General features: G+C 43.8%; 1 protein-coding gene across 1 annotated transcript in view; it reads left to right on the top strand.

Moving 5' to 3' along the window:
• LOC110287941 (uncharacterized) overlaps positions 1–7,959 on the top strand; it is a 63,311-nt gene extending 55,352 nt beyond the window's left edge. Inside the window, exons 7-9 of the mRNA XM_085836942.1 lie at positions 4,747–4,992; positions 5,833–5,972; positions 6,806–7,959. The gene's annotated coding sequence lies outside the window, so the exon portion shown is untranslated. The remainder of the gene's footprint in view (positions 1–4,746; positions 4,993–5,832; positions 5,973–6,805) is intronic.

Genomic DNA, 7,959 nt, shown 5'->3' with positions numbered 1-7,959 from the left:
TCAACTCGATTAAGACTTTGCATATCAGAGTCTCCTTTTGTATGAAACAGATCATTCAGCAGAGAGATTTTGTGTGTGTGTGTAGGCCTGTAACTCTTTTATCTACTTGTCCCATGCTTTTTCTCTAGTTAATTACCTTGCCTATCTTTTATATGAGGAATTGTGCGTTTGTTATTGTCATACGTGATGTCTTATTTAGTTGATATCCACAAGAGACTGCCCTGCTTCTTTTCGAAGAGGATGGGCAAGGAGTGGATCTTGGGACCATGGTAGATTGGAAAAGTCATGGAGAACTGAAGGGGAGGGAAAACAACCCAGGATTGGAACCTTCAGCCTATAAAGTTTCCTGCTTGCAAGGTGTACTGGGTCAATAGTAGCACAGAACTTGTGGTGGTAACCAAATATTGACTGGTTTAATTGGAGGCACATGAAGCAAGAAGGAGCTTGTAACTGACACTGGTTGATCAGAAACTAGAAGCAAGATAAGCAAGGATCATACTTTAGAACCAAACATGACTGCCCCTTGCCCATCACCCCCATCCCTACAAAAAAGCATAGTGGCGTTCTGCTCTTTTCATAGTTTGGTGATTCATCCAACTGTCATTAATGTCTGCTTTCATTAGGGCATGGGAGTAATATAAATGACCCACAACTAAACACTAGAAGCCAGGTTTCCAGTCTCTATTGTTTTCTTTATCTATAAGACTGGGGAACAGCAGAGAAGAGGGGAAGAAGGAATTGTGGAAACCAGAGGTGTCAAAGACACAAGAAGAGCACAGGCAACATAATTACCTGACTTGGATGCCTGGAGTTTCCCAGATGTTGAAGCACAATTTTGGAGCCTATACAGGTCTACACTAGGTACCCTGCATATATGCTGTTGTTCTTGGATGGTGGTTTTCTTTGTGGGAGGTGTTGAGTAATACTGAGAGTAGGAGTGAAGGTTTCTTTTACTCTTTTGCCTGCTCTTAGGACTCCTGTCCTCAAGTCTTGAAATGAGGGTTTGTGCCTGTTCTAGTTTCATCTAATCTCGTTTTTTCATTCCTGTGTCTGGTAGACCTAGTTTTTCCTGTGGTTCTTGGAAAGAGTTTAGTTGGGGAGTAATTTTGAGTGCTAGAAAGAGGGATAGTTCCAGTTGGACTGGATTGCATTAGGTAAGAATTAATAATAATAAGACTAGGGAAAATAGGCAAAAAAAAAAAATAGAGATAAAAGGCTTTAAAGTTTACAGCAGATAAAGTTTAAATATAAGAGATTTGAGCATCATTTGTACAGTTGCATGAGTGGCTTCAATATGAGATAACTTGAAAATCTAGTGTGCAAGTCTTTAACCTTTAATTGAGCTGTGATTAGGCCAAGTGTTTTGTAGGAAGAAAGTGTGGTTTTAGGATCTTCTGATTCCAAGGCAGAAGAGATAGTCACACCAGGACCACAGGAGCATGAAGGAAGAGACAACACCTGTGAGAAGTAGGTGAGGTAAGGGGAGAAGTAAAAATTAAGGGTGATCTAAAGAGTATCCGTGGCTTCCAAATGGAGCGAATAGGGAACAGAATAGAAAAATAAAGACCCTCCACCCAGTGATGGTTCCCATAGCCTAGAAGCCTCGGGGCGGGGGACACTGAGACTTTATGGCACATAGCAGGCAATTTGCAGTGAGAAATGAGCGCAGGGTTGCAATACTTAGGCCAGGTGCTTGTGAAGATAGATCAGGTAGCTCTGAGGAGGAGGAGGAGGCAAGGATATGGTCACTTGTACAAGAGGGCAGAAGGAAGATGGAGGGCTACACGTCCTAGATGGAAGGAAGTTGAAGCCCCATGGATTAGCTCAACAAAGATTTCAGAAATATAAATGCCATAGTGTCTAGAATTTATATCTAGGGCAGCCCCAAAAAGAAAAAGAGACCTGAAGGAGAGAAGTGTCTCAAGTCACAGAGGAGAGTCATCTCTATTCATGTTAAGTGGGCAGGACTAGAAGGAATCCTAGTACACCAGTGTGACTTTTATAATACTAGTAAGGAAAATAGGAAGTTCTGAATTGACACTTAACACTAGAGGAGGACTTCTTGAGATCCTGGACAGATGAAGTTCCTGTCCATCTGTTTGAGGTGTTTGAGGAGAAGCCTAGACACAGTTTGCTTCCCCCACCTCAGTTCTATTTCCCAAGGTGGGAATCTGTGAGTTATATTGTTTGGATTTATTTCTGTTTCCAGTCATGACGTGGCTATTTTGTACGTGTGTTTCTGTCAGTAGTATCTTTAGTATTTGTCTTTTTGTTATATTAGACCGTGACAGACACGACGGGACAGACTGACTCTCATTCTCATCCCTCTCACCCCCTTAACATCGTCTTGGCTCATTTTAAAGAGGTGAAGACCAGAGCTCACAATGTCTGGATGGATGTGAGCAAGAAGAAAATGGAGACATACTAAAGCTCAGAGTGGCCCACTCTCAGAGTAAAATGGCCAACAGATTTGGAATTATCCATCTTCTCACAGTGTTAGCAGTAGAAAGCAAAGTGTTCCAGAAGGTGGGGGAATATCCAGACCAAGCCCTTACATTCTAGTCTGGAAAGATTTGGTTACCAATCCTCTACCATGGGTGAAATCCTGTCTATTGCCCTTGACTTATGTTACTTTACCACCAGAAACTATGCCTACTCTGTTGGCAAAAGAATGAAAACGGAAAGATTCCAAGCCTCCAAAGGTTCTCTATCCTTTTCTACAGGACAGTACACTAGAGGAGGTCACATTTCCTCCCCCTTTTACTTGACTGCCAGTGCAGCCTGGGGGCGGTAGCTGCACTGATGGTTGATGGCAGGTTGGGGCAGGTGTCTTGGGCAGAGGCCCATTATTCACCACTAGATGCCCCACCCATGCCTGGAAGTCCCGCACAAGCTGTTCCATCCATGCCCTGGCCAGCAGTTCCACCATCGCCACAGGTGTACCACCCACAAGGGAGCCCTCCAACAAAGCAGGTGGCCCCTGCACCAGTCATCTTTCCACTACTTGAGGCCCCTCAGAGCCCCTTAGTGTCCACATGAGAGTGGAGGGAAGGCAGGCCCAGGGCAGGAAGCAGACTGCCATAGCACTTCCCCAAGCCACAGCACCAGAGGCAAATTCCACTGTCCTACCCCTGAGAGCCACCGGTCCAAAAGATGACCACGGTATCCAGAAACATGACTACTGGGCCTTCGCCATGGATGACCTTTAATAATTGGAAAAGAGATGGGTTTACTAGACCCCATTCTTTTTACCCTTCAGCCCTCTTGGGATGATTGTCAACAATTGTTGCAGATTCTCTTTACCACAGAGGAGAGGCCTATCATCATCCTGGAGGGCCGGAATCCTACTTTTTGGACACAAAGGAGGGGAGGCTGTCTCCTCAGAATGTCCTCATTAAGGGGGAGTTTTATGGGAAGTACCATTCTAATGCTAGGGGAGGGGGAGTGAGCCCCAGGCTGCTGCAGGAGGACCCAGCACAGAAAGTAGCTGTTTGCCTATTGTGCTTGCTGCAGGCTGGAGGGAGGATGGGAGCTTCAGGGGGCGAGGGGGTGTGGGGAATGAAGAGGGAAGCTGTCTGTACATAACACTGAAATCTCTCTAGTATCAGTAATTCGGGGTTTACAACATCCTCCCCTTTTGGTGACTCTAGAGGCCAGTCTTGGACTCTTTATAGGTCTTAATTGTCTGTGCTAACTGGATGGTACTGGGATCTCATCACCATCAATTGAATAGTCCCTAACCTCTGCTTTATAGGCTACAAAAGCTTACTGATTATGCATGGCCTGAATGTGAGCTGTAACAGAAGAACCATCAGGGGGCCTGTGAATGTTGAAGTGAGGGTAGTTAACCATGGAAACTTATAGAATAGTGAATGATAGCGGCTTTTGGAGTTTTCTCATTCTCTTTGGCACCTCTCTATGCTTTCTCTAACCTTAGCTAGTGATTCTCTTATTATTCCAGAGTGATTTACATAAAAGCAACATTCTCCTTCTAGCAGGAACACTACTCTAATCCTCGTCCATTCTGCAGAACTACCTCAGCCAGGGAATCTATATTAAATGCTAGGTGTACGATGGATTTTGCTAAGCTTTGGATATCTTGATCTATATCTAATTTAAGGCTGTTATAGTTCTTCTCTTGCAATGTTAGGGCTGCTAACCTGGTGTCGGCTCCCAGAATTACAGCCAAAGTTGAGGAAATAGGTTCTCTCTTCTGCCTCATCAGGTCTCTCCCAACATGTCCCATTAGGTTCTTCAGCACTATTTCTTCTGAATAATAGGTTATGTGTGGCACCAACTGGACTAGAATACAGAACTCCTTTGCAGTAGGGGAATTAAGGATCTCTCTGTGCACCCACAGCGTCAACTCTGTTGAACAGGTCCACCAAGCCTGCTCAGGGGGCTGGGGGGATGACCCATTTGGAATGAACTGTGGGGGTTGTTTGATTACAAAAGTGCTGGCGTGACAAGGGAACTTCTCCCAGACAGGTCCCCTGTCCTGATATGTCTTCAGGGTTAAGGCTGGGCCTTCTTGGGATGATCTGCATGCAGTGTCTTTCTCAGATTCATATTTAGATATAAATCCAACACCTTCATAAAAGGGGGTCTGGAATTATAGCACAGCCAGCAGGAGGTGGTTAGCTCTGGGTGGGAGCCTTTCAAAATCTGAAAGGTGTTTAGCATCCTTGACCTGGGCAGACCTACTGGCTCCATATGATTCAAAAAAGATCCTCTCTCTTTACCCAGAAGCCAGAACCTCAGCATCCAGCAGTGATTTGGTGATCTAGGGCACAGTGCAGACTGCCCGGCCTTCTGGATCTTGCCCAGCTCTCACAATCTTGCAGACCCCATGGCACCCGGACCACTTAGTGCACAAGAACACAGACTCCCCACCCCAGGGCGTGCAACCTCCAAGCCTCTCTTCCTGCTCTGCCAGATCACAGGCAGGTCTTCCTTCCCTGGGCAGAGGCTTCAGGCTTGCTGGGCAGCAGGGTGAGTCCCTCCTCTTCCCCATACATCTGCCTGTAGTGACTGTGGGAGAGCAGGGCTGGCGTTATTATTCCAGAATTAACTAGGACACCTCACCAGCTTCCAGTGCACAGTGTGTGCCTCTGGATGCATTCAGAGGTGCACAAGCATGTTTCCAGCACCTACTCAGCTTGGTTAAACCTGAAGATGCTTTTCTGCAGAATTTATTGGTCTTTTCAGTATGTGGGGGAGGGAAATTGTTCCTCCTATACATTTAGTTGTATAGGATATGTAGCCTATGAGCTGACCCTGATAAAGTTACAGCAGCAAGAGTGAAATGTAGTGAGCTTTGCCTGCCATTCAGGGTCTTCCCTCTGCCTCAAACTCTGGAAGTCTTCAAGAAATCAAAGGTTTCTCTCTCTCTCTCTCTCTCTCTCTCTCTCTCTCTCTCTCTCTCTCTCTCTCTCTCTCTGTCTCTCTCTCTCTGTCTCTCTCTCTGTCTCTCTCTCTCTCTCTGTCTCTCTCTCTCTGTCTCTCTCTCTCTCTCTCTCTCTCTCTGTGTTTGTTTGTGTGAGTGTAAAATGTCCTATCCAGAGATATGTCCTGCAGTGAAAGAAACACATATTTCAATATGTTGGAAAGGAAATTTCATTTTTGTCTAATGCTATTAAAATGAAAATAGAATGTAAATATTATTTAGTGTATTGTTTTAATGTTACAATACCCTCCGTTTTTTACTATTGTTTTCATCAATTTGATTTTGATATATAAAGTAGCAGGAAATATGCTGGTATGTTAATTCTCTTATGGATGTTCAAAATAATAATGAATACTAGCAACACAATTTTGTGTTTTGAATTGCAGATAAGAAAACTTGTGTGGAGAGAGATCTTATTTCTCATGTCTTCCTTCACCTGGTGTAGTTTGGCTTCTTTCAAATACAACTTTCCTACCACTTTGTGGTCAGGAGTGGGTAAAGTGAAAGAAGAGGAGACCCTCCACAGGTTTGTCCTCTCAAGAGGGAGAAATCTGCTCTTTCGGCCTATTTGTGAACTGCTAAATCCTAAGCCATGCCAGGCAACACAGAGTCACAGGGTTGGAGAGACACAGGCAGCCATTGTAGCTGTATGCAGAATTCTGAACAGCAGCTCCCATCCAAACCTGTCAGACCCATTGTATGCTGCTGGGTTCCCACTACTACCACAGGTTCAGTCTGTCACCAATGCTGCTGGGGATATCCTGTAGGCAAGCAGGTGTGTTGTCACTTCAATCTTAGGACAGGAGCAGACAGCCATTCACTGACACTGGGCTGAAGGTGTTGATCTCCTATGATACCAGGTCTAGAATTCCATGCTTCCATTCTTGTTCATGACTGTCTACTGAGTCAGCAAAATGCTGCCAAATTTTATCTCCTTGGAATGTCTGTGTTATTAGGAAGCTGGGTTCTCTGTTTCATGAGTTACAATATTTGATCAATACCTTTGCCCTTTGTAGAGAGCAGCATTGTAGATTTAGAAATGAACAACATTGTTGAATCTACAGAGCTGGAATATAGTGTGGCTCTGAGAATTTCCCAAGTGTATTAGGACTACTTCCAGTATGCTTTTGAGTAGATGCTGCAGCTACACCAATTTCGATTATTTTTGAAACTAATTAAAGTAACAGACTCAATTTGATAGGTTGGCATAATGTATATCAAAATTGCAAGGCTATAATGACTACTGTCAATTAAATAAAAACAAATGGTTAATGGTGTGTTTTAACTATGGGTTTATAACTGGTAGCAACAGTGGATCTACTGAATAAACTTTGACATTACCTTTGTGTTGTCTTACAGATGTGCTGGTGAAGAATTCTTGGAGATCCAGGGCTTCTGTGTCTCATCGTAGGGCTTCTGGGAGAATCACCTGGCTTTATCTTGAATACTGATTATCCTCTTAACAATTACTGATGTACAATTGCTACCTCTTAAGAAAAGGATTCAGTGTTAAATTACCATTTCTGTGTTTCCATATTTAAATTGTCTTAAATTTAATTTTATTTTTAATTCATTTTTTATACTCCATATTCCATTCCCTGTGCCCCCCTCCATCCACCCTACAACTCCACATCCTACCCCTCCTCCCCACCCCACCTGACCTCTAAACTCCCTGGGGCTTCCTGTCTCTTGAGGGTTAGGTGCATCATCTCTGAATGAACATTCATATTAATTTCTAATTTGTTTGAATTATCCTGACATTAAAAAAATGCTATGTTCTTTTTTTCTGTTTCTTTTTATTTGTATGTTTTATACTGAAAATACAGAAAATAAACCTGCAGCTGAGAAGATCCTATCATGGAAATTTTCTGCAATTATTTAAAGAGTTGTGATTCCAAAGTATCTTCTGATTATTTATTGTGATACTCACAAACAAGTGCTATATCCGGCATTACCCAGATAGGATCCTTCTGCTGTGAACTATGGTGAATGCAGAGACTTATGGCTGCTCACAGAACAAGGCTAAGGGACACACGAGTGCTTGTCTCCAACAGAACACCTATAGCACAGCCTCTATAGCTCAGAGCATTGTGGAATATGGGGAGAAAGAATGCAGGAGCCAGAAGATGAAAAGAAGGAATGGAAATGCACTATTGCCGTCATGAACAGACATAGCAACCATGGTCTGTGTCCCAACTCTACAGCTTAACTACACAAGACTTGTTCCCTCACCATTGTTGGAAGTAACAGAGGGAGCTCAATGGGCTCATTTCCCATTCTGCTCAACTATTGGCTAGTGGCAGATCATGGGACAGAGGTAGTCATTGTTTCACATTTATACTCATATCTGAGCCTACAGCACTCCAGTGGAAAGTCTGAAACCACGGATCACACAGACAGCCCTGTGTGTCACAAGACAAACTCAAAGTTGTGATGGTGAGAAAGAGACTTGGAGAGAGGAGTATGTGAAGGGAGTGTATGGGAGATGAGAAGGTGGGACAGAGAGGGGATAG

This window comes from Mus caroli, unplaced genomic scaffold (genome assembly GCF_978045245.1).
Source record: "Mus caroli unplaced genomic scaffold, Mus_caroli_1 scaffold_4, whole genome shotgun sequence".
Taxonomy (NCBI): Eukaryota; Metazoa; Chordata; class Mammalia; order Rodentia; family Muridae; genus Mus; species Mus caroli.
This window is presented reverse-complemented; position numbering and strand designations above follow the sequence as displayed.